Consider the following 23,849-nt stretch of genomic DNA (forward strand, 5'->3'; position numbering starts at 1 on the left):
TGAGGCAATAAAGTTCAGGCTCACTTACTATATTTCCATCTAAAAGCTTTGCACAGTTATAAAATTGGGAGTCTTTAGAATCATCTCAGGTCAAGTTTCTTTCTGAATATTTTCCCACAATGAACTGTGCAACACATTAAGACTACCCACTAGGTAGAGTATTTCTCTGTGTACCCTTGATCTGATAGCTAAAGGGACGTTTGCATTGTCTGTTCTCCATTTAAGATAATATTTGAAACAGAAGCATTCAGAAGAGCAATATTCACAATGATCCTCCTTCAGTGAAGTACAGTGGGTGCAGTTTACAAAGAATAGGTTTGCTAAAAGAAAACCAGATTCAGTACTGAAACACCTCAGGAAAAATAAAACAAAATACAAAAAAAAAAAAAAAGCCCCAGTGTTCCCATCCCTGAAGATGAACTAGATGAACTATTTCAACATTTTTTTCCGATTTGAATCTGTGTTATAGAATGAAATGAGAAGAGAGACAATTTCTACAAAAGATCAGATGGAGAGCTGTTTGGATTTGTCAACCTTCATTTCATACAGGGATTTTGCTAGTGAAAATGGGTGTGTGAGCTGAACCTTCTGATTGATACGCTGAACAGCAAGATCATATTTACAACTTTAAATGCATTCATTTGTTTTTCAGGTACAAAGACAACTGGACATTTGCTCTCAGTTAGATTAAAAATAATAATCTTTAATATTTGTTAGATGATAAAAAATATTGCATCTGTTAAAAAACAAAATCTCTGAAGGGTCAGAGTTCTGTTTGCTTACCTTGAAATAAACATTTCAGCGTATTAAGATGACAAGAGTCCTTTGAAGGTCATGGCGCTTGCTTTAAGGTTAATTTTTATTTTAATGATTAGAGTATGGAACATGAGGAGGATTTAAGACTACACCCATATACATAATTTACTATCAAACTTCAGACAAGCGTGCTATCTTCTGAGTTGAGAGCTACAGAGATGAACAAAAGCATGGCCGCGATAGTATTATCTGCAATAGCAGCAGCAGCAGCAGCAGCAGCAGCAGCAGCAGCAGCAGGCTTCCTGACCGAGCACTGCGGCGACTGTCTCGCCAGTCAATTACACCACATTTTTTTTTTTTTTTTGTCATTAGTGACACCCTCTGGTTATTCTGACAGCTCAGCCCACGAAGCTCTTTCCCGCGTTCTTCTTGGTCACGGGGTCTCTGTTAAGTGGGAAAAGGAAAAGATTGAAATGAACCGAGAGGGATGCACGGGGACTCCTTTCGCAGCTGACAGACAAGATCTCATCCTGAGGGGCTCGGGGGAAATGGCCAGGACCGCATTGAAGCCAGAAACCCCGTGAGTCCTGCGGGTCCCATGAATGAGCTGCTCTGCACAGGCAAGGCAGAGAAAAGCTGAATTGATCCTTTTCGGCTGGGGCCAAGAGAGTAGGACTGGGCAGGAACGCCTAGACCGTACGCTAGAGTCCCGGGTCCAAGGAAGACCGAGGAGCTTGCTCCTCTCCCGGCTCCCGGCGGGATAAAGGTCAAGTTGGAGGGCACAACCGCAGGGCGCCCCTCCCTCTGCCTGGTGCTGTCCGCAGCCCAGCTTCGGAACCACCACTGCTGGCACTGCTAGGCGGGAGGGCGGGTCCCATCGGGGGCGGGACCAGGGGGGGCGGGGACAGAGAGGAAGAGGGTGATGTCGGGAAATGTAGTTCACAGCCGCCCAGGTAGTTAGATCATGTAAGGCGTCTCCGGTGGGATCGGGAATACAAGTCCCAGAAGTCTGCGGGCCCGGCCGGGAAGTCCATGCGCAGTGGGCGCCGCATTGTATCCTATCAGGCGAGGAGAGGGTGATGTCACCTGCGAGTTGGTAACCTACGAGCGGCTGCGAAGGAAAGTGTTTAACCGGATCCCATTGTACCCGGAGCCCAGAGTCGCCTTTCCAGCATGCAGGGGCTGCTCAGGTAAGGGGGACTCGCCGTCCTCGCCCGCCACGCTCATTCATTTGGTGGCACCGCGCGGTGGCGCGGGGGTGGGTGTGCTCCTTCCCGGGCCCGGCTCCGGATTCGCGGCGCGCCCTCCCTCTGCCTTCCCCGGAGCTCCGGGGCCAGTAGGTAAATACGAAACCCGTCCTTCAGGTTGGGTCTGGATGGGATCGGGCACCGAGACAGCTCCCGGCTGCCAAGCCAGGCATTGGAAAATGGCTGCAGCGCGGCACCAAACGAGGGGAGCCCCGAGGTAGGCGCCTCGGAGAACCGGGGTCCCTCCCTCCTTTCTTCCCGAGGCGCGGGGACCCTTCGCTGTCCCACTCGCGGCGGTCGCCCGCGGGCCTGGGCTCCCCGGAGAGGCGGGGGTCCGAGGGCGCTCCTCCTGCACGGGTGGTTCCGCGAGGCAGGACCCGGAGGCGGCGACGGGAAAGGAGGGACGCGGGCCCCCGTCCACGCTGGTGCGGAGCCCCGCCGTCCCTGACACCCCCGCCGAAAGCCGGGCTCCGGAGGGAGGGAGCGGCCGTAACTCAGGCTGGGTCTGAGCTTAGTGTTTCCAGAGGGAAGAGGGGCGTCGGGCTCGGCCGAGGGCGCGGGGTGGACCGGCGGGCAGCGGAGGGGGGCGGCTGCGCTCCGGCCTCGCGTCCTTCCCCGGAGGACGGACGCAGCTCCGTCTTTCCTGTCCTCAATTGCTCGCCCGCCCAGGGGCATCGGGGCTGGGGCGAAGCTGCCGCCCGGCTGCCCTGAAGAGTGGGGCGGGCAGTCGGATAATTAATGATCCGGTTCGCTGTGGGGCAGGAGGGCTGGAGAATCGGGTTTACCCAGCTGGTGCCCAGAGCTTCCAGGTGGCTCTCGGCTTGCCCGCTGACGGGAGCCGTGCGCGAGGCCGGGCCGACCCCGGGCTTACGTCCTCGAGGTGTTCATTTCCCTTTTTTCCAGTACCTTCCTTGGTTGGTGTACGCACTCATTCATCCCACCCTGGCAGCGTCTCAAGTTGCTCACCGCTTGGGTTTTTGTGGGGGGTGGGTGGGTGTTCTGTGGGTGTGGAGACCCGATCGCCCTCCCCAGCCCCAACCCCTCCGCCCCCTCCCCCGAAATATTTTAGCGCGCTCGGAAAAGGGATTCCTGGACTCCATGTTCCCTCCCTCACCCGCCACCTCCCGGAGAGCACGCCGAGAGCCAGTGCCACCCGTGACCGTTTTCCTCTCCCGTTTGGAGGGTCGTTTCTGGAGACCGAGCACGCACGGCCCGGGGAATCGAAGCCCAGTCTGCCTGCGCGACGGGTCCGGTTGCCATGGCGACTCCTGCCGTAGGAATCCGAACCGCTCGCCGCGTCCCGGGGTCGAGGCTGTGGGGGCAGCTGGGAGGGCGTGGCCGGTAGGTGTGGTCAGATGTTTTGCCCTAGGCCCAGCTGCTCTCTCCACCTCACCCCTGTCCCCGCCCCTGCTCGCCCTCGCCCCATTCTCTTGTTAATAGCTTGGACCCAGTTCTTGGATCCTTCTCCCCCCGCAACTTTGCCAACACCTCCTCTCTCCACTTCCCTTTCCAAAACTAATTGTTTGGAGCATTTATTCCCCTGTGTGTGGGGGGGCGGGGGGCAAACTGCAAAAGTTACAGCTCCTTTCCCCTTTCGGGCATTCTGCATCCCTCCCCACCCCACATCCTTCACACCCCTAGTAACCTAGTAACTCAATAGTGATGTAGTCTGCTTTCTTAAAAATGACACTCGCAGTAGACTGCATAAAGCGAGTTCCCTTGGACGCCAGTAAAGATGCCCGGTTTGCCCTATGTGCTTTTAGCTAGAAGTGGTAGAGGAAGGGGGAGAATCAATATCCGAATTTTGGGAGTTACTGCTATCTCTTGTGGTTTTCATAAAGTCTGAACGACAGCCTAGAGGATCCAATCCTTAAGAGTAAAACATACATGACCAGGACTAGGACAGGTCCTACTCTGGCTCTGTCATTACCGGCTATACTACCCTTTACCTCGGGGACCTCTGTCTGGTTGGTAACATGGGGAGGGGAGTGTTGAGAGAAAGTTGATTGTCGGTAGAAAATTGTGTGACTAAAAAAAACACGTGGCTCATTGTGCTCTTGTCCCTCCCTCCCCCTCCACAGTAATGGAGATTTAAACAGAGTTCTGAGCTTTCTGACATTGTAGCATTGTGTTACTATTTCTGAGGGTCAGTTGTATTACGATGCAGCCTGGTTCTTTGGTGGCAGAGTGTCAAAGTGGACAAGGCCTTGGTATTACTGTTTACAAGACTGTCTCTGATTTTCTAGTCAGTAGTCACACTGTTGTCGCTTCCAATCTCTGGACTTCTAAATATACGTTAGTCTTAGAATTATTTAGGTTTGGGGATTTGGAGATTCTTGATGAATTTGTAATTTGATTACATTAAATGTAATTAAATTATATGAAGAATTTCTGTCCTTGTATTTTATCAAGTGCATTATCTCACACAGATTGGGTCTACGTGTCTGTGTATATATGCATGTGCACGAATGCTTGTGAAATGCTGTGTACCAGGTGATTGATCTCATCTTTTCTTTCTTTTTTTCTTTTGGCCAGTCCTAGGCTTTGAACGCCTGGGCACTGTCCCTGAGCTTCTTTTACTCAAGGCTAGCACTTTTATCACTTGAGCCACTTCCAGCTTTTTCTGTTTATGTGGTTCTGAGGAATCGGCTTCATGCATGCTAGGCAAGCACTCTACCGCTATTAAGTCACATTCCCTGCACTCATCTCATCATCTTAAGTAGGCCAGAAATTGTCTCTTACTTTTAATATTCGTCCTAGAACTCATCATCAAAGAAAAATGCTTACTTGTTTTCCCTACTAGATTATAAACTCTTTGAAGGCAGCTCTTTATCTTGTGTTTTCTGTCTTTGTAGCATTTAGAGTAGTGTTTGTCCATTTGTAATGTAATGTCTTTAATTGTTGAACAGATATTAAGTATAGAACAAATTGGATGCCCAAGGTCTAGATTCTTTCCTCTGATAGTTACCTATTTTTTAATATTCCCCCCTAGGTTTTTGAAGTGTTTTCATTTTGGGCATAATCCAATATTCAAAGGCCTTCCTTATAGATGTTTAAAATCAGTTTATAATTATTTACTTTTGGAATACATCACCCACATAGACTACTATAATTATTATTTTTTTGGTCTTCTTATTACTCAAAACCAGGCATAACTAAATTTCTATTAGTTTTACTCTTTTTGGCCCAGATATCTTTCCTAGACGGTGAATGACAGGAGACTAAGGAGAGATCTTAAGGCTTTTACAAGGCCACCAATGGCGTCAGAACCTCTCATGTGAGGCAGTTATTCTACTAACTGAATCAGTTTTTCCAAACTAGCTGATAGGAGGGAAGAACTTTTGTCTGATATTTGTAACATCTTGTTACCATCCAGCAGTTTCTGTGAGTCTTTAAAAGTGTAAATTGGTAGGAGGTGTTACTGGGAAGGGAGGGAAGGGGTGTGGTAGATCTCATCCTTTGGTGGAATTTGAATCCTGGCTTTCTTTACATAGTTCTGGTTGTTAAGAATGTGTGTGTGTGTGTGTGTGTGTGTGTGTGTGTGTGTGTGTGTGTGTGTGTGTGTGGTTTCATTTGAGCTACTTTTCTTTTTTGCTTTTAGTTTGTAATGTGGTTCTTAGAACAAGTACCATGTTTACAAACAAAAACAATGAAGACCGAAAAGGTTTCATCTTCTGTGTGTTTTGGTTATCGATTTGGCTTGAGAATCTTGAGTTCTTGTGTGAAAACTCTCTGAAAGTTATAGCTGTTGGATAAAGAAAACAAGCTTTTCTAACAGTTTGGTACTACTGAGGGTAGTAAGTGTTTGGCTGAAGAAAGAATCAATGAAACTTGTCACTGCTGCAGGGCAGTCACTGGTTTTGAGGTATGCTCTGTTTTCAAGTGTTAAGTCTATAGTGCAGTAAACAGGAACTGGTGCTTGTAGCTCATGCCTGTAATACTAGCTATTTGGGATGCTGAATGTTGAAGACTGTGGTTTGAAGTGAAGCCATATGGGGCAGGAATGTCTATGAGACACTTAAGCAGTTATGCAGCAAAAATCCAGAAGTGGAGCTGTTGTTCAAGTGGCAGAACATTCATTAGCTTTTTGTTTGTTTGTTTTTATTTTTTTGCTAGTCCTGGGGCTTGAACTTAGGGCCTGAGTACTGACCTTGGGCTTTTTCCTCAAGGCCAGAGCTCTGCCACTTGAGCCAGAGCACCACTTCTGGCTTTTCTACATATGTGGTACTGAGGAATCAGACTTGGGTCCACGAGCATGCTAGGCAAGCACTCTACCACTAGGCCAAACTCATTAGTTTTGAGTGAAACATCGAAAGGATAATGAACAAGCCCATCTTCAAGTGTGCACTCACTCACACAGATGGGACGAAACTATAGTGATGAAGTAAAGCAGCTGTACCAACTTAGGTTAGCCAACTTGTCTTCTTTATAGGAGGTTTCAGAAAAAATGAAAATGATTTTTCCTCTTTGAATGAACAATGTGAACTATTGTCACTTAACTCTGGTATTCGCAATTTCTAACTTGATGATGGAAGAAATCTTCCAAGTTAAGATCTGTATTACATACATCTGTTTTTAGTGGTTTCTCTGATAGCTCAGAAGTTTAGAGGTAACTGCACAGGTACTATTTAAGAACGTGTTGTGGTGTGTAGATGGGAATAATTCTGATTGTCAGAGCATGTTGAGTCAGGCTGTTGTGGATGTTTATTTAGCAATTGTAGATGGTAGAGACAAACAAAGATGGATCTGTTTTATTGTGTGCCCCCTCCCTGAGAGACCAGTTATCAGTACCCCACTGCACCCAACGGACCACCTTATAAGTACACTACCACATTGAAAGGTGAAGATGAGAAGCAAGTTGATTTTGGTGACCTACTGCAGTGGACTCTTTCTGTTGGAAAAAAAAAAAAGGTCTGCTTTTTCCTTTTGGTGGCTTTTTCACTACTTCAGGAGAAGAGATCAGAGCTGATTTCAGAGTTTGAATTTAGTATCTAGAAATGACTTGATAATGGTCGAATCCTAGGGACGTAGCAACCTGTGTTCAGAAACCTCCCAACCCTCCAAACCCAATTAATCTGGGGTAAGTTAATTACACCCTCAGCTCTGGTGAAGCTTAAGTTTCCTCATTGATTGTGAAGCACCGCTGGCTTTTACCTTTCTCAGACTTCCTATTGCTATACTCCATGTTCCTGACTGTCTACATTCTTGGGCTTTCACATCCAGCTCAGGTGCTGGAGTGTCCAGAAAGCCTTTCCTGCCTTATCCCTCAGTTTTCACCCAACTTCCTCCTTAGAGCTCTTCCCCTGACCACAGGACCTAGGGAGAGTTAATGTGGTTTGAATGGCATATGTGAAGTGCTTATCTAATGTCCAGCCTTTTCTAATAGTTGGCCAGGGCTATGACACTGATTCTTTACACAACTGTAGGGGCCCTACATTACCACTATTTTATAGAAATGAAGGGGAGACTGAGGTCACATAGTCTCTGAGAACCAGAGCAGAGCAGGAATCCAGGTAGTCTAGTTCTGTCCACCCTACACTTTTGCCTGGCTTTGGGTTTCCTAAGTATTCTTTTCTCCCTTCCAGTTTGTCTCTGGGAATCCACTCCTTCCTTTGCATTCATCAATTCTGAGGCAATGCCAGTTCATTATGTGTTGGGTTGATTGAGAGTAAAATATTATATGCAATTAAAAATGTTGTTTTTGAGCTATGAAACTTTTGAACTGTCATCTTTTTGCTATGGGAAAGATATTATCCAACCTATTGAACAAGGAAATACTCTGATGTTCATCTCTGTGTCTGACCTGCTACACACCCTATTCAATGAAATCCATTTTTTTTTTAAAACCAGGTTTACTCCTATGTGGTACAGAAGCCTGTGTAAGAGTTCAGGACCTACAAGATCTGTTTTCCTTCCTTTTCACATAAATTATGACAGCTCTTTTGAATAGAAAATAATAAATACTTGAGCAATAATAATGTAATCTGATACTAGATATCTTTAGATATTAAAATGACCTTTCTTTTTTCTTTCTTCCTCAAAAGAGAAACTTTTGTTACTGCTGTGGAGCAACTTTGGTGTCAAATAAACAATTGCAATTCTTTTTAACCCATAGCTACCATTGTGAATTAAATGTGGAAAACTAGGGAAGCCAGTTCAATTTCCAGTGTAGTTGGTGTGATATCCTGATTTACAATAGATCTTTTCCTATTGGCATAAAACTGAATATTGTGCCCTTTTGGCAATATTTGGTGAAGCCAATGGGGAAAACAGAAACTGAGTAAGTTAGGGATATAATAGGAAATGAGTGCCTTAATGGCATATTGCCAGGAAAGGAAAATGTAAATGAAAAGCTTGTTAGTCATTAGGCTACTCAGACCTAATATTCATTCAACAGACATTGATTTTAGAAGTTTTTTCCCCCCATTCATCTTGTTATACTTCCTAAGTATGTCATTCACCTTTAGCAATAACCTGAACTCATTCTGTTCTATAAATTAAACCAGGATTAGAGTTGAAAGTTACCTGTATTTCTGCCAGGAACACAATTAGGGTCACCTATTAAACTGGTCTTTGCTCTTTTCATTTCTGAAGAAAATATCTGCAGTGCAGCTGGCAAACATTGCCCAGCTTTGATAGATTTTTTTTTAAAAAAAATGTAGACTCATAAAACTAGGTAGCCTAGATTCTAGTTTGGGACATTGAAGTAATACAGATGCCATCTTTTTAACTTAATCTAATTTAATTTTTGAGATGAGCGCTTATATTCTGGCTAATTTGTTAGGATTGGTTTGTTAGTGACTTACAAACCAGGCCAAATTCCTAGGGTAACTTCACCTTGTTTTGGAGTCACAAATTGCACTTTTAATCTTAGTCATATTTATGTGTATCTAATGTATATGTATGTATGTATGCAACTATCTAGCTCAGTATATTTCTGGCTTTCTAAAAGGACTAAATAGTTCCTTGTGGATATGTCAGTACTGCATAGTATCATAAAGTATTATAAATAAACCACTAAGTGTCTTAGTTTCTCCAGACTCCATAAACCACAAATAAGGCTTTGCTAGTGATTTGCCAAGGAATTATATGCCTCTGATAATTGTTCCATTTTAAAGACTGGGTCACAACTAGGGACAGCTTTCTAAAAGTTTTCCAACGCCAGTAGTCTTCATCTTTCTACTTTCTTGGAGGAATAGTTGTACATTTTGGCTTTACTTTCCTGTAAAGCTCAGATTTGTAATAAATTGTTATTCACTAAATGAGATAGATTGTTCATTTGTACCTAGGCTCAAGTGTACATGTATGTATTTTTTTCATATGCAACAAAATGTCTAGACACGAGTTAAGTTACAACCTGATGTTCATAACAGGAAAGTTAGATTAGGGCCTCTCCTAAGTTTTCAGAATTTATTACAAAGCTTATTTTAAGAAACTAAAGGAAAAGAAGTGGGTAACTTAAACCACTTGAAGGATCCTCCTGAATTCTCTACTCTTGAAGGATTGGTGAAATTGTAGATACAGAACATGTACAGTTCTGTATAAGGCAATCATTTAGATATTTTATAAAATCATTTATGCATTTTGCATTTTGAAATTGCAAACATGTTGCTATTGTTAATCCAATATTAGTGCCTATTACAATATTTGGTTTGGATGAAGGTGATAAAAAGAAGCAACAAAGCATTTCTGTTTTTCCCCAGTCCTGTTTGTATGGCAATTAATATTTGCATCAGACTCCTCCACTATCACCTTCCATTGCTCAGCACCAGTAGTAATTTGAATTAAAAGTCAGAAGAACAGATAAATGCTTGGAATTTAAGCCAGTGGCTAAAACTGACTACAGTATTTATTCAGAAGTTTAAATGTAGAGGCTTGCTTTTTATTTTTTGTATTTTTGTAATATAGAATCACTTAGTGCTTGAACGTCTAAGGGTGAGTCTAACTACAGAAATTCTAGGAACTGGGGCAAGAAACTGCTTTGCTTATGACATCTCCTTAAAGAATTGCTTCAAAATTAAAGAAAACCACAAGTAAATTTTTCTTCTTCTCAGTGTCTTCTCAGGCTGTGACTGAAATGACCTTTTATCCATACTCTATCCCACTCTACTTCCTGGGTTGCAGTTTGCTAGTTAAGTTCTTAGGGCCTGCCTGGGGGAAGATCATCCTGACTGGACTGTCATTAGTTGCCACATCAGCCAGGTTCTGGATTCGAGGAGGTGTAATCACTGACTTTAGAAAGGAAGACTTCTCCCTTTCAACATTTCCAGTTAGAACAGGGAACTGTGCGTTAGAGAGATTATACCTCATGTGTTATTTCTCCCAGGCTCAGGATATTTTTCTAATGCAAGAAGTGGAGAGAAGTATGTGGAGGGGAGGACAGAAGTAGTTTTTGGGTTTCATTTATCTTATCACTTCTTTCCCTCAGGATTGCCTTTGTTTATACTGTCTCTTCAGGTCAAAATTTCCTCCAGCGGAAAGCATGCATACACACAGGAATACTCATATCGGGACTTCCTTCTCCTTATGTTTCCATTTGCTGATTTGGCTTTCTTGTCTGTTGCCTGATCTGAAATGAGGGCTAGGGTACTTAACCTGCCTTCTGTGTTTCTGCTGGGTAGAAAAGAAATTTCTTTTTCCTTTTTCATGTTGGGAATTGAATGCAGAAACTCATACCTGCTAGGTAAATGCTCTTCCATTGAGCTACATAAAAAAAGATATATGGAGGCAAATATGTTAGGACTTTTCCCCTCTGTGGAAGTAGAACTAGTAACATCACATTTAGCATCTGTCTATAATTTATGATTGGGAAAGAGGTTAGCCATGAATGTTTGATATCTTCAATGAAATCTTGTCACCTATGTGCAGGTACAAATCAAAAAAACCAAGCAAGCCAGTTAATTTTATGTTTAGATTTGGGTAATTTGGGTCACTCCTTTTAACTTCCTGGGTTCTTTTTTGCTTACCTGTGAGGTAAAGTAAGCATACACAGTATAAGCCATCTTCTGAGTAAAAGCTAAAAATTTAGGAGAGTAGCATTATGTTAATATAATGAAATAACCTCACTTCATGATTTTGTGTGGTGTTGATGTCATATCTATTGGTTTTCTCTAAATGGGAGATTAGTGGAGGAAACCTTTTCATGTTCAGATTTTTCAAATATTGGCCTCTGGCACAATGGACCCCAAACTCCGGTCTTAGCCGGAGCTAAGTATGCAGGGTCTGATACTCAATCTCTTCTTAACTGAATAGCTCAGAACATTACACAGGATATAAGGGATGAGGCTAGTGAATGTCTTCTGGTGGTTATTCCATTCTGTTTAAATCTGATAAAACTCTTTAGAGTTTCATTGGTAGTAGTGATCACCATATTCGGGAATGTAGCCCAGACATGTTTTGTTTGGCTGGCATACTGTTTTTTATTTTAAATAGAATGATTTTAGAGAGCATTTATACTGATTTGTCACAGATCTTACCACACCCTCTGCCACATGCACAGCCACTTATGAGATATATCTTTACTTATTTGGTCTTTGAAGACATTGAGTGCATGATTCTTATTTTAAACCAAATTAAATGGGACGAAAGTCTCTGCAAAGGTTTATCCAGCAGGGCTCTGGAAACTTGACCCATTCTTGTTTTCTAAACCTGGGTTTTTCATCATCAGCAAGATTAAAACTTGGAGCAGATAATGCTGTTGTATGGGTTTGTCTTGTTTAACAGCCTCCATGGCTTCTGTCTAGAAGCCAGTACTGCATTCCCCCCCCCCCCACCACTTGAAGTAACCCCTATAGTCCATCAGACTTGCCAGATGTTTCCTGAGGGCAGTATTGCCCTGGTTGAGAGCCAGGTGACAGATTTTTAGATGGCCTGAGAACTTTGAACATTTAACCAGGCTTGCATATCTAGGGGTAAATTGGATTTCATTTGGGAAACTGAACTACCCTGCTGTTTTTATTTATTTGGGCAGTTGGTTAGAGCAAAGTAAAGGTCAGTGGATTAGACCCGTTGGGGTCATTTCTTCATTCTTCCATGACCACAGCCTGGGAGGCCAGCCACATTTTAAGGACATGTCCTTGGTCACAACAGGGGACTGTGTGAGACACTGATGCTGTGTAGGGGTAAGCCTACCAGAGCTAGTGGGTAAACAGCTTTGAAGCCCATGGTCTGGGTTGGTAGGTCAGTAATGTTATCTCTGGGTAAGGAGGCTGAGGCCAACTCTGTCATTATTGCCAAAGGGCCAAATGCTTTAAAAAAAAAAAAAAGGCAATATGTTTTCAAAATGACAGCCTATCTCAGATCAGCACTGTGGGAAGAGCTCTGAAAAGGATTAACAGCGTGATGTTCCATTTTAATTTTTTCCTTTCCCAAACAAAAATGTCTTTTAAACTTGCCAGTAAAACTTGATCTTTGGCAATAATCAAACCTACTTATTCAGTATACAAATTGAAAAGGTTTTAAGGTTTTAATTAACCAATCCAAGTTTTTTTTCTTTCTCTGAAGCAATTAATGTAAAGACAATGCTTTGAAAAACAGCTTTGGTTAAAATATAAACTAAAATTTCTTTTCAGAAGAGAAAATGGGGCCTTGAGTGGTTCCACCTCCGTTCTCTGGCTGCTCTAGCTGTGCTTCTGGTTTCCTATAATGGATGGATACCAGGATTTTCCATGGTAGATTTAGGAGGCTGATTCAGTATGCTGGGGACTCATCAGAATTCTCACCCCTCTTCAGTGTGATTCTGATATTTCCAAAGACTGAAATTATGGGAAGACCAAAAGATCTTGGATATAGTTGTAAATATGTACTGGTTGGTTAAACATTTACTTTTGTTTTATTTTTATTTTATGTAAAATAAAACATTTTGTGTGAATATTTATTTTTGAAGTTTGAGCTTGTGACAAGATCTTTTAGATATGAGATAGTATGTATTAATCCACTGGACCTAATGTTTCCAATCAGCTTGAAGTTTTATGGTACTTTGACTGGTTTATCTAGAAAATCTGTAAGTTACTCTTTCCTGAAGATGCCTCCCTAAGAGGAATCCATGTATATTTTAACTTGCAATTAAAAAGAAAAAGCAAGAGAACTATCCAGTTCCAAATTCTCAATGCTGTGATCTTCCTTGGGATAAAAAGCAAGGGAAAGAGGAAGAGTCTCTTAGTCTTTGTGCAGAAAAGGATATAGGTCATTGCACATCTAACTCTCACTCTGTGAGCTCCCTGTCAGATTTCCTTGGCTTTGTAAAGGTGGAATGGGTTTGTTTGCTGTTTCCTTCCAAGATCTGTGACAGGGGCCACTAGCACCACACATTTCCATGGAGGATCTTGATTTTGGCCCAGAATACAAATAACCAAAACAGGAGAAAAGAATAAATTGCCTGGAGGTTGAACTCAGAACTTTGTGCTTGCTAGGCATCTCTAGCCCTTTTGCCTCTCCTTCTTCCTTCCCATCCCTTCCTCTCTTCTCCCCTCCCCTCCCCCTCTTTTCCTCTCTCCCCTTTTTCTTTTTGGTGGTACTTGAGATTGAAGTCAGCGTTTTGTGTTTGCCAGGCAGGTGTTCTACTGCTTGAGCCCCATACCCGGTCATAGTTTGTTTTTGAGATAGTGTCATGCTTTTGCCTAAGCCAGCTTCACACCACAATTCTGCTCTGCCTCTTTAGTTATCACAGTGATAGCTTCCCTGCTTGGCCTAAAATAGCTAGAATTTCAAGCTGAAATCTCTAGTAAGCATAGCAGAAGCAATGAAGTGAGTGCTTTTTAGGCAAAATATACAAACTAATGCAATATACCATAAGGCATGGAAGCAACACCCTAAATGTCATTTATTTGTTCATTTACCATATAAAAAATTTTTGATTTTTGGATGTGGACATTTCAGAAAATGACTGTATGTACTTAAAGAACAGGAAACATGGGGCTAGGAGTTTGGCCTAGTGGTAGAGTGCTTGCCTAGCATGCATGAAGACCCAGGTTCAATTCCTCAGTACCACATACATAGAAAAAGAAGTGTTGCTGTGGTTCAAGTGATAGAGCTCTAGCCTTGAGAAAGCCCAATGATAGTGATCAGGTCCTGAGTTCAAGCCCCAGGACTGGCAAAAAGAAAAAAAACAAAACAAAACAAGGAAACATCATTCCCTTCTTCTTCCTTGGGAATACAGATGGCTTAGTCTACTTAACTGAAGCTCAGATCATCTTTCTTTGGCATCTGAAATAAGCAATAGAAAGGCAGCTCCTCAGTGAAAGGCTTTCCACTTGTTTTGCAAGTAGTTTTATGTTTTGCTGTTTTGGAACATCTCCATCTTTACAAAGGAATTTTTACAGCATCAGTTGTAGAAGACTATGAATCTCCTCATCATTCCCCCTCCCGCCCCCCGTATTATGCTTATGGTTAAATTGTCTACTCCTTAGTAGTAGTAGATCTTCCTCCTCCTCCTCTTCTTCCTCCTCCTCCTCCTCTTTCTCTTCCTCCTTCTCCTCCTCTTCTTTTCTTCTTCTTGTTTTCAGTCTTGGATGGCCAAGGGTTTAGGAAAAAGGTGCTCAGGGCCTGAGCACTGTCCTTGGATCTTTCTCAAAGCTACAACTCTACTACTTGAGTCTCAGCACCACTTCCACCTTTTTCTATGTATGTGGTACCAAGGAAGTGAACCTGGGTCTTTGTGCATGCTAGATGAGCACTCTACCACTAGGCCAAACTTCCAGGCACCTAGGAAAAAGTTTTAAGAATTTTAATCTGCCATGCTACTGAAAGAAAAAAAGGACAGTTAAGAAAGAAAAATAAGTGCAAAGTGGTAAACACTCCTGTAATCTTAGCTAGTCAAGAAGCAGATACAGGAGGATCAAAAGCTTAAGGCTAGCCTCAAAGATAGTGGCAAGACCTTGTCTCAGAAGTAAAGTTAAAGGAAAAGAAAAAGAAAAAAAAAAAGAAGAATAAGGGCTGCAATGATAGAGTAAGTTACAGACAATACTTGGGGAACATGCTCAAATCCCTGGTTCAATTATTAGTATCCATATATGAGTATGAGACTTCTTGGAAGGGAGCTGATGAAAATATTCTAGTTATAGGAGTAATAGTTTTATACTTGACGGATATACTAAGGTTGCTAGACTAAATTATACATTTATATAATGGAATCTCAATAAAGTTATTTTAAAGAAGGCTTAAAAAATAGACTAAGAAGAACCTCAAAAAGAGGTGGGTTTTTTTTTTCTGTTTTTGGTTTTTGGGCTTGAAGAATTATTTTTCATTAGTTATTTTATGTACATTTTAATTTTCTCTAAGCTGATACAAAACATGAACAAAAATAGTTGTCATTTAAAAAATACTACCTAAAATGTAGAGAATTGGTACATAGAAATTTTGCTTGTGATTCACACATGTAATCCTAGTTACTCAGAAGGCTGAGATCTGAGGATTGTGACTTGAAGCCTGCCATGCCAGGAACATTCATGACACTTTTATCCCGTATTAATCACCACAAAGCTGGAAGTAGACCTGTGGCTCAAATGGTAGAGTTCCAGTCTTGGGTGAACAAGCTAGGGGACAGTGCCCAGGCCTTGAGTTCAAGATCTTAGTACTGGCATGAAAAAAGAAGAAATTTTTTTTTGGTAGGATCTGGCTCATATTTTTCTTACATCTTCTAATCATAAGTTAGAATACTAGAGTCTAAAAATCTTTACTTTTACACTTGATATAATGATACACTGCAATCTTGGTGATGCATCTGGCTTAGTCACTGTTTGTTCTTAACTTGTTCCATTTGATTATTTTCCAGGATTTTTGTGCTACAAAAACCTTTGCTCTATAAAAAGCAGTCAAGTATGAACTCTTTCCTGTAAAGCTATGTGTGTTGGATAAGAAATATTTCATTCTCAAGCATTATGTAGCTAAAAGTTTCTCACATTTGGATTCAGGATCCCTTGTAAAACATTGCCTTAAAAGTTATATCACTGAGTATGTAAGTACTCATTTGGTGCCAGTGAGATTAGATCCCCATGTGCAAAAAAAGTAGGTCTTATGGTACTGTATCTATTTAAAGAGGATATCTAAGTATATTTGGTTTTATTGCTGTATAATAGCTTACCAAAAACTCAGTCCATGAGAAGTCTGGGTATTCTTGGGTGAATTCTCTGCTAAATCTCTGCAAGCTAAAATCCAAAATCCAAGCCAAAAGCTGCTTTTCTCCTGTGGGAATTCGGGAACATCTACAACTCACTGGTTGTTAGTAATTTTCTTCCTGAGGTGAAGGGCCAGAGACCTTTCTAGGTAGGCTAAGGACTTTTAGCTTTTAGAGGCCATTCATATTCTATGTCACATTAATACTTCACTGTGACTGTTTTCTCCAGCACTCAAAGTTATACATATAGTATTGGATTTGCTTATATCTTTGAACTATGTATTTTTGTTGAGTAGATTTTTGTCCTTGAAATTTTTTTCTTTTTCTTTTTGTACCGTTCTAGGTTTGAAATTGGATCCTTGAGTTCTCATATACTTTTTTGTTCAAGGCTGGTCCTCTACCAGTTCCAGCTTTTTGCACGTTAATTGGAGATAAGACTCTCACAGAATTTCTTGCTGGAGCTGACTTGGAACTGTGATCTTCAGATCTGTGATTACAGGCTGAAAAATTGTTAAGCAGAAAAGTACTTCAGTTGAGTTTTGGAAAGTAATCAGGATGCTAAAATTGAATAGGACTTTGCTAGTTATTTTGTGTTTTTAGGCTTTCCAAAGCTTTGTCCTCAAAGGACATGATAGATATTCTAAATCGTTAGCCTAAGAGTATTCTATTTTTAAAAGTGCAGCATTTGTGTTGTTTTCAGAGAGTAGCTTAATTGCTGGAAGAAGAGAGTAGTTAAATTTCATCTTTGGAAGCAAAGATAACCCTGGCTTGCGATAAATGAGGCATAATGACTTAGAGTGGAGGATGGAAACTTCTGTATAGGACTGGCTGGTAAATATTTTAGGCTTCTTGGCTATGCTGTCCTTGGCAGCAGTTTAACTCTGCCCTGACAGGGCAAAAGTACCCTAGACCGTTTCTACACAGATGGGTATAACAGTTGGTAAAGAGGGGTCTAGGTTTGGCTCATAGGCAGTTTGTGGAAAAGAACTCTGTCTTAGAACACATTGCACTTTAGAAATGTTTCATTAGTTATTTCATGAAGAATTGAAATTATGCTTCATATATAAACAATGTTGCAGATATAATTGGAATATTTAAAAGCTGGGTTTCTAATGAAACATTGTAGACTGTAGAAACTGTTTATATTATCACCATATAAGTAATCAATAGCCTGGCCTGGTAGCTCATGTCTGTAATCCTAGCTATTCAGGAGGCTGAGATCAGAGGATTGCTGTTAGAGGCAAAGCAGAAAAATCCCAATGACTCTTTTTTTCCAATTAACTACACAAAAACCAGAAGAGGTGCTGTGGCTCAAGGGGTAGAGTGCCTTGAGTACAGAAGCCCAGAGATAGTGCTTAGGACCTGAGTTCAAGTCCCAGGACACACCACAAAATAAAAATAAAAAGACTTAAGAAATTTGTATAATATATCCTATTAGAAATCACCTTATGAACTTTAAAACTATTCACTTATTTATATAAGAAACCTCTTATGAAATACCGCTTATTAAACCTACTTCCTGTTGTCATTGATTGATGATTTTGGTGTGAGAACTGAAGCATCTGGAAATGTCTGCTTATTTGTTGAATGAATGAAAGTGAAAATGGTAGCTGGGCACCAGGGTCTCATGCCTGCAATCCTAGCTTCTCAGGGGGACTGGGATCTGAGGATCATGGTTCAAAGCTAGCCCAGGCAGAAAAGTCCCTGTGAGACTCCTAACTCCAATTAGCTACTAGAAAATTGGAAGTGGCACTGTGGTTCAAATGGTAGAGTGCTAACCTTGAGCAAAAAACGCCCTCAGGGACAGCTCCCAGACCCTGAGTTCAAGTACCAGGATCAGCACACACACACACACACACACACACACACACACACACACACACACACACACACACACACACGCGCACATGCACACACGCAGAAAGTCAGTATCAAATATAATCCTTGGAGGGTCTGTTGACTCTCTCTTAAGATATGTAGTAATTACCCTTCTTTCTTTGTTTTTCCTGACAGTATCCCTTTCTCTGAGAACTACTGCTTTGCCTATCATGGGGAATTTTCAAGGCTATTCTGAAACAAAGAAAAAATTTTTAAAAACAATTTCAGTTATAAAATTAGTATGGGCTCACTGTGGGAAAAGTAGAAAAAATAGGGAAGTATATAGAAATAGACAAAAATCTTAGGACGTTTTAAGAATGGTTTTGATTACCTATTATCTACACTCAATACACCTTCAATTCAGTGTCATAAGCACAAAAATCACATGAAAAGGCCGGGAATGTGGCCTAGTGGTAGAGTGCTTGCTTAGACTGCACAAAGCCCTGGGTTACGTTCCTCAATACCACATACACAGAAAAAGCTGGAAGTGGTACTGTGGCTCAAGTGGTAGAGTACTAGCCTTGAGAAAGCCCAAGGACAGTGCTCAGGCTCTGAGTTCAAGCCCAGGAAAAAAAAAATCACATGAGATGTTATTAAAACTTGTCATAAACTTCTTAGAGGGCTTTATTTCAGTTTTTATTCTTGGTGTAGGGCAATTGTTTTTCTAATGTTTTCTATTGAAATTATTTTGAATGCTTAAAAAAAAAGTTTTAGATTTTTTTTTCTCAGAATGAGGTCTTAGCAATGAAGCAAAGGGTTTAAAGATGTGTAATTTTAGCCAAGCATGGGCCTCACGTCTGTAATCCTAGCTACTCAGGAGGCTGAGATATGAGGATCAGGGTTCAAAGCCAGCCTGGGCACTGAAGTCCATGAGACTCTTATCTCCAATTAACCATCAGAGAAGTGGAAGTGGCACTGTGGCTCAAGAGGTATGGTGGTAGCCTTGAGCTAAAGAGCTCAGGGACAATGCCCTGGCCCAGAGTTCAAGTCCCACGACCAAAAAAACCCACAAAAAACAACAACAACCAAAAAAACCAGTTGACGTTTTGGGGTAAGTACTGTGAAAGTATCCTTAGAAAGGTCCTGTCTGTTATGATTCATAGGAGTCCTTTAGAAACCTCTTTATTACTCCAGTGCTTTTGGAGAATGTTATTTTGTTTGGCTTACCTGGGATTGATCAGGCAGTTGCTAGCACATTTTATTTTCAATTTGCATATAAAATTTTTGTCAAGCAGAATTCTTCTCTTTAGGCCATTTATATATTTTCCCTTTCTCAACTGGCCTTTCTGCCTATGTATCCATTTAAATATTAACTTTTTAAACTGAGCATGCATGGTTCAATAGTAACTTTTTATGAATACAAGGAACAATCAGGAAACCCACTGGCAGAATACTTTAGGAGGTCTCTCTACACATAAGTAAAATGACTTAGCATATTTCCCTCTAATTAAGGTTCTCTGGCTGCAACTTTGCATAATTGGTTATCTTCACTTGTTCTTGCCTCATTATTTGCAGGAAAACTTCAGATTAACTCCTGTCATTTTATCACTGACTTGCATATCCTGGAGTTTGTGTTAGTGGTTTCTTACTCTTTATGCTTTGCTGTTGATGGTTAGACTGCAGGGAAGGCTTTCCTGCAGGCAGAGAGAGTTGGGAGATGATATGTGGTTTTTCCATCAGTCTAAACTTGTTTGGAAAAGTAGGGAGGTAGAACAATGAAATAATCCAAATATTATGAGGAGAGAGGGAAAAGTTTATATTGCAATGGCTTATGTGATAAAAGAAATGTTATCCCTGATCCATTTTGTTTATAAATGGTGTTGTAAAACAGATCTTCAAATGCTTAGCTAAAATACTTGCAGCATTCCCTGTACAGCACCTGATTTTATAAAATACTCTTATCTGAGTCTCATCAGCTTCATGTCAATGCATCCTAAGGGGTGGGGGGAGAGTTTCTTTTACCTTAAATACTTTAGGTTTGCTTTAACTTTACACAGAGAAATAAATCGTCTTCTAAATGTAATAAAACTAATTTTAGGTCATTCAGGAATGCCTCTATTGGAATGTTATACATTAGTTTTTAGCTCATATAGAGAAGGAAAGACAGCTTATTCATTATTATAATTCTCTTCAGATTTTAATTCTGGGAGTCTTTTAAAATTCTGTCTGTGTCTGCTTCTATTTAAAAAACTAACACAACACACACACACACACACACACACACACACACACTCATCCTGTCACACTCTGGAATGTAGATATTGGCAGGTAGGTCCCTGTGTACTGTTTGGGAGATGTGGTTTGACCCAGTGGCACAGTGGTTGCTACAAAGTATTCTCTGGAATGAGGACAAAGATCTGAGTTGCAAGTCATGTCTATATCCTCCTGAAATATTAATTTATCTTCTTCCTAGCCTGGGAAAATGGATACTTCTTCCTAGTTATTCCTTAGTGCATAGATGCAAGTCAGATCCAGGTCACTGGGCTTGGAAAGTGATGGTCAATGCGAAATTTCCAAGAATGCTAAGTGTGAAAAAAATTAGACCAGCTACTCCTGTGAGTAAACACTATCACCAATGTAAAATAGACCACAAAATGTTGTCTTAACTTTCTGCGTTTTCTTGATCTACAGTGGCAAAAGCTTGTGAAATAGCTTTAATATGAAATGGAATAATGATTATAAGTTATTTTCTGTTTCTTTCCCCTCCTCCCTACTGTGGCTGGTAAATTTCTAGATTAAAAGTAGTAGTTTTTCATTAGTGATAATTGTAGTAGTAGTTTTCCATTGGACTAAAATTATTTGGAAGAAAAAGAAGGTGGTACAAAGAAATGATCCAAATATTATCAGGGAAAGAGGGAATTTGTATTACATCGTAATATAAGCTTATGTTGTAGATTTGTCAGTTTAAGAAATATAGAACACTTCTTTGTCAATATCTGATTTAACCAGTTTCTATTACTTCCATGCATTATAAAAATTTTAGGTAGCAAATATGACTGATAGATTCAGATTGTAACTTAATGTATATAAAGGTTCACTTTCTAAAAGGACCATCTGAGTAAATTGAGTTTTGACACCCCATTTCTGAAATGTAATCTCATAAGTTTTCTTTTTTAAGATTGGTGATTTGGCTTGTGTTTACTGAAGTTCATACATGTATATTTGTCGTGTCCCCAGGCTTAAAAATAGCAAATGACCAAGTATATGCTACCGTATGTAATAAAGCTATAGTTCAATTTTGTATAGTCATCTCATTGGGAAACATGAACTCTTTCAAAGTGAGAGGTTTTGTTTGTTTCTTAAATAGTAATAAACAGAAAGCTTTTATTATCATTTGTTAAGAGGAGACTCAATACAAGTTAGAGGGTCAAAGTTCTGAATCACGTATTCCAGCTTATGTTACACAGCAAACTCTAGAGTTTTAGTGTACTGACAGTTTGGAGTTTAGAAATCAGGTTTCCACTAATCCTCACATCTTAGATGGCTGACATAGCCTGGCCCGTCAAATCCTAAGACACATGGCCCTTCCCCCACTCCCTACTCGTTGCACACCCGCAGCCAACACTGCTTATCAAATACGACATTCTTTCCTACCCAGCCTGGACATAGCCTCAGTCCTCCAAGCACATTCTGAGCCACAGCTAGCAGTTTTGGAATCTAAGTAGTTTGGCATTGGACATAGTAGAATCTTAAAAAAAAAAAAAAAAGAAAAGACTATCATTAACATTCTTTAAGAGATCAACTTACATTGTTTAATTCAACTGGAATTTTGTTTCTTTCTAGCAAAGCTTTCCAGTCTTCTAGAGTGTGGCGTTTTCTTCTTAATTAGAAAAATTAATTATTAACATTTAAAAGTGATTTCCAGTTTTGCTCATTACATTATACACGTGCATTTGGAAAAAGAAGCATGTGTGTGTGTGTTAGGAGCCTTTCTAATATTTCTTCCCCTTCTTTCACTGTCTCTCAAGAATATAAAGTAGAAGTCATTACTCTTTACTCTGTTGTCTTCATTCCCCCTTGGTATCAGTTAAAATTCCATAAAGTTGAATCAAGTTTTTGTTTTCAGAGAACTCATCAGTGTTTTCATCCTGAAAGCTGTGGAGTCTCAAGATTCCAGTGGAGCCCTCAAAGGAATCCTTTTCTTCCCTGACACCCCTTTCAACTTTACACAGGCTCTCAGATTCATGACATCTTACTTGCAGAAAGGATTCCACAGTAGACAAAGGAAAAGGAAGCAACAAAAAAACAAATGATAATTTCCACCTTGTTATCTTACGCATGATTAAATTCAGTGCCTGCACATTTTGTGTGTTACCCTACTAGTTAACGCTGAAGCTAGAATGAGGAGGCCCTTGATTGTCAGAGGACTTACAAGCCACCACTCCTTGTCCTACCTGCTGCCTTCTCCAGACCAAAGGAGCATGTAAAGTGACACCAGCTCCAGCTGTGAGCACAGCACACACTTAATATGGGAAGAAAAATGGTTTGTATTTGAATACCAGGGGACTCAAGTCTTATTTCCCTCTTGAATAGAGGGTTACTGGATGTACATATTTATAAATATTAATTTTAGTGGAATGTGAGTTCTCATTATTTATGGTCCATTGAGGGATGTGAAGCTTACTATCACTATTTTTAATTTAATTTTCTTTTGAAACAGTAGCTTATAGGACAGTCATTTAACCCCTTATATGCCTTCTCTTCAGTGCTTAGGGCCTTGTGTTGCCCTAAGTTTAAGAAGTGTCCAAGTCAATCTCACATCTTTCCCAGATTTTGCTATCTGAGCTTCAAGGCTTATTTCTCAGCAGAAGTCCCCTATGAGTTATTAAATCAACATGCCATCAGTGTATCAGTCTTACTATGATAGTTAATGTCCTTTAGGCTACCTTTTTCTGCCACTATCAGGAAAATATTATACTTCTATGTACTTTTGGCTATCTTTTCTGCCAGATATTGCTGTGAAGCCTTGTCTACTTGAGTTTATGCCCGAAGATTGGGGCTGTAAGTGACCCAGGATAATGTATGCAGGTGTCTCCTGATGGCTTGCAGAGAATGTTGTGTTAGAGCTTAACCCTTACTTGGCATGGCATCCCCTCTCCAATGTCTGTTAGTTAAGTTCTTTTGGAAGAATATGAGATGTTAAATGTTTCCTGTTTGGATTCTTCTTCAGTTGGAAGAGCCAGGCAATGTTGGTTGCTATTGAAGTCTCATGACTGGCCTCTTTCTTCCTAACCATTCAAGAAGGTTCATTACTCTGTTAATTGTAGTAAAGCAAAGCATTTGTTCTTTGGGATAGAGGAGGGGGGGGGTAAGTGAAGGGGGGCAATATGGGATTTGAACTCAGGACCCTGAGCTTGCTAAGCAGGTGCTCTGCAGCCTGAGCTGCATCCCAATCCTCATTTCTCCTTCAGTCATTATATCAGTTAGAGTCTGGCCTTGGATTATGATCCTCCTACATGTGGCTTCCTATGTAACTAGAATCACAGGCATATACTACCATTCCTGGCTTATTGGTTGAGGTGGAATCTCACTAAAATTTTTGCCTGGGCTATCTTCAAACCATGATCTTTCTGACTTCTGATCCCTGAATATCTGGGATTACAGCCATTAGCCTCAACCTCATTTCTTGTCATGTAATATGTTTTTGGTCTGAATGGACTGGCCAGTTCTAGAATTTTAATATGAATGGAGTCATACAGTACATAGTCTTCTGTGACCAACTTTTTCACTTTTTGCAATGTATTTTCAAAGACTCATTCATGTCATAGTGTATTTATACATTTTTCTTTTTATTGCCAACTAATATTTCATTTTATGGCTATATATCACATTTTTGCTTCTTCATAGACATTCGC

The 23,849-nt window shown here is 40.7% G+C and overlaps 1 protein-coding gene across 3 annotated transcripts in view; it reads left to right on the forward strand.

Annotated features, from left to right (window-relative positions):
* The first annotated feature begins 1,827 nt into the window (after positions 1–1,827).
* Positions 1,828–23,849, forward strand: part of Daam1 (dishevelled associated activator of morphogenesis 1) — a 152,706-nt gene continuing 130,684 nt past the window's right edge. For 2 of the 3 annotated variants that reach the window (XM_090344203.1, XM_090344205.1), the window contains exon 1: positions 1,828–1,946. The gene's annotated coding sequence lies outside the window, so the exon portion shown is untranslated. Of the gene's footprint in view, positions 1,947–2,204; positions 2,221–23,849 lie in introns of those variants that run through there. The other variant, XM_090344204.1, reaches the window with a different exon arrangement.

The sequence above is a fragment of the Megascapheus bottae genome, chromosome 14, assembly GCF_031878675.1.
Source record: "Megascapheus bottae isolate mThoBot1 chromosome 14, mThoBot2.hap1, whole genome shotgun sequence".
Classification (NCBI taxonomy): domain Eukaryota; kingdom Metazoa; phylum Chordata; class Mammalia; order Rodentia; family Geomyidae; genus Megascapheus; species Megascapheus bottae.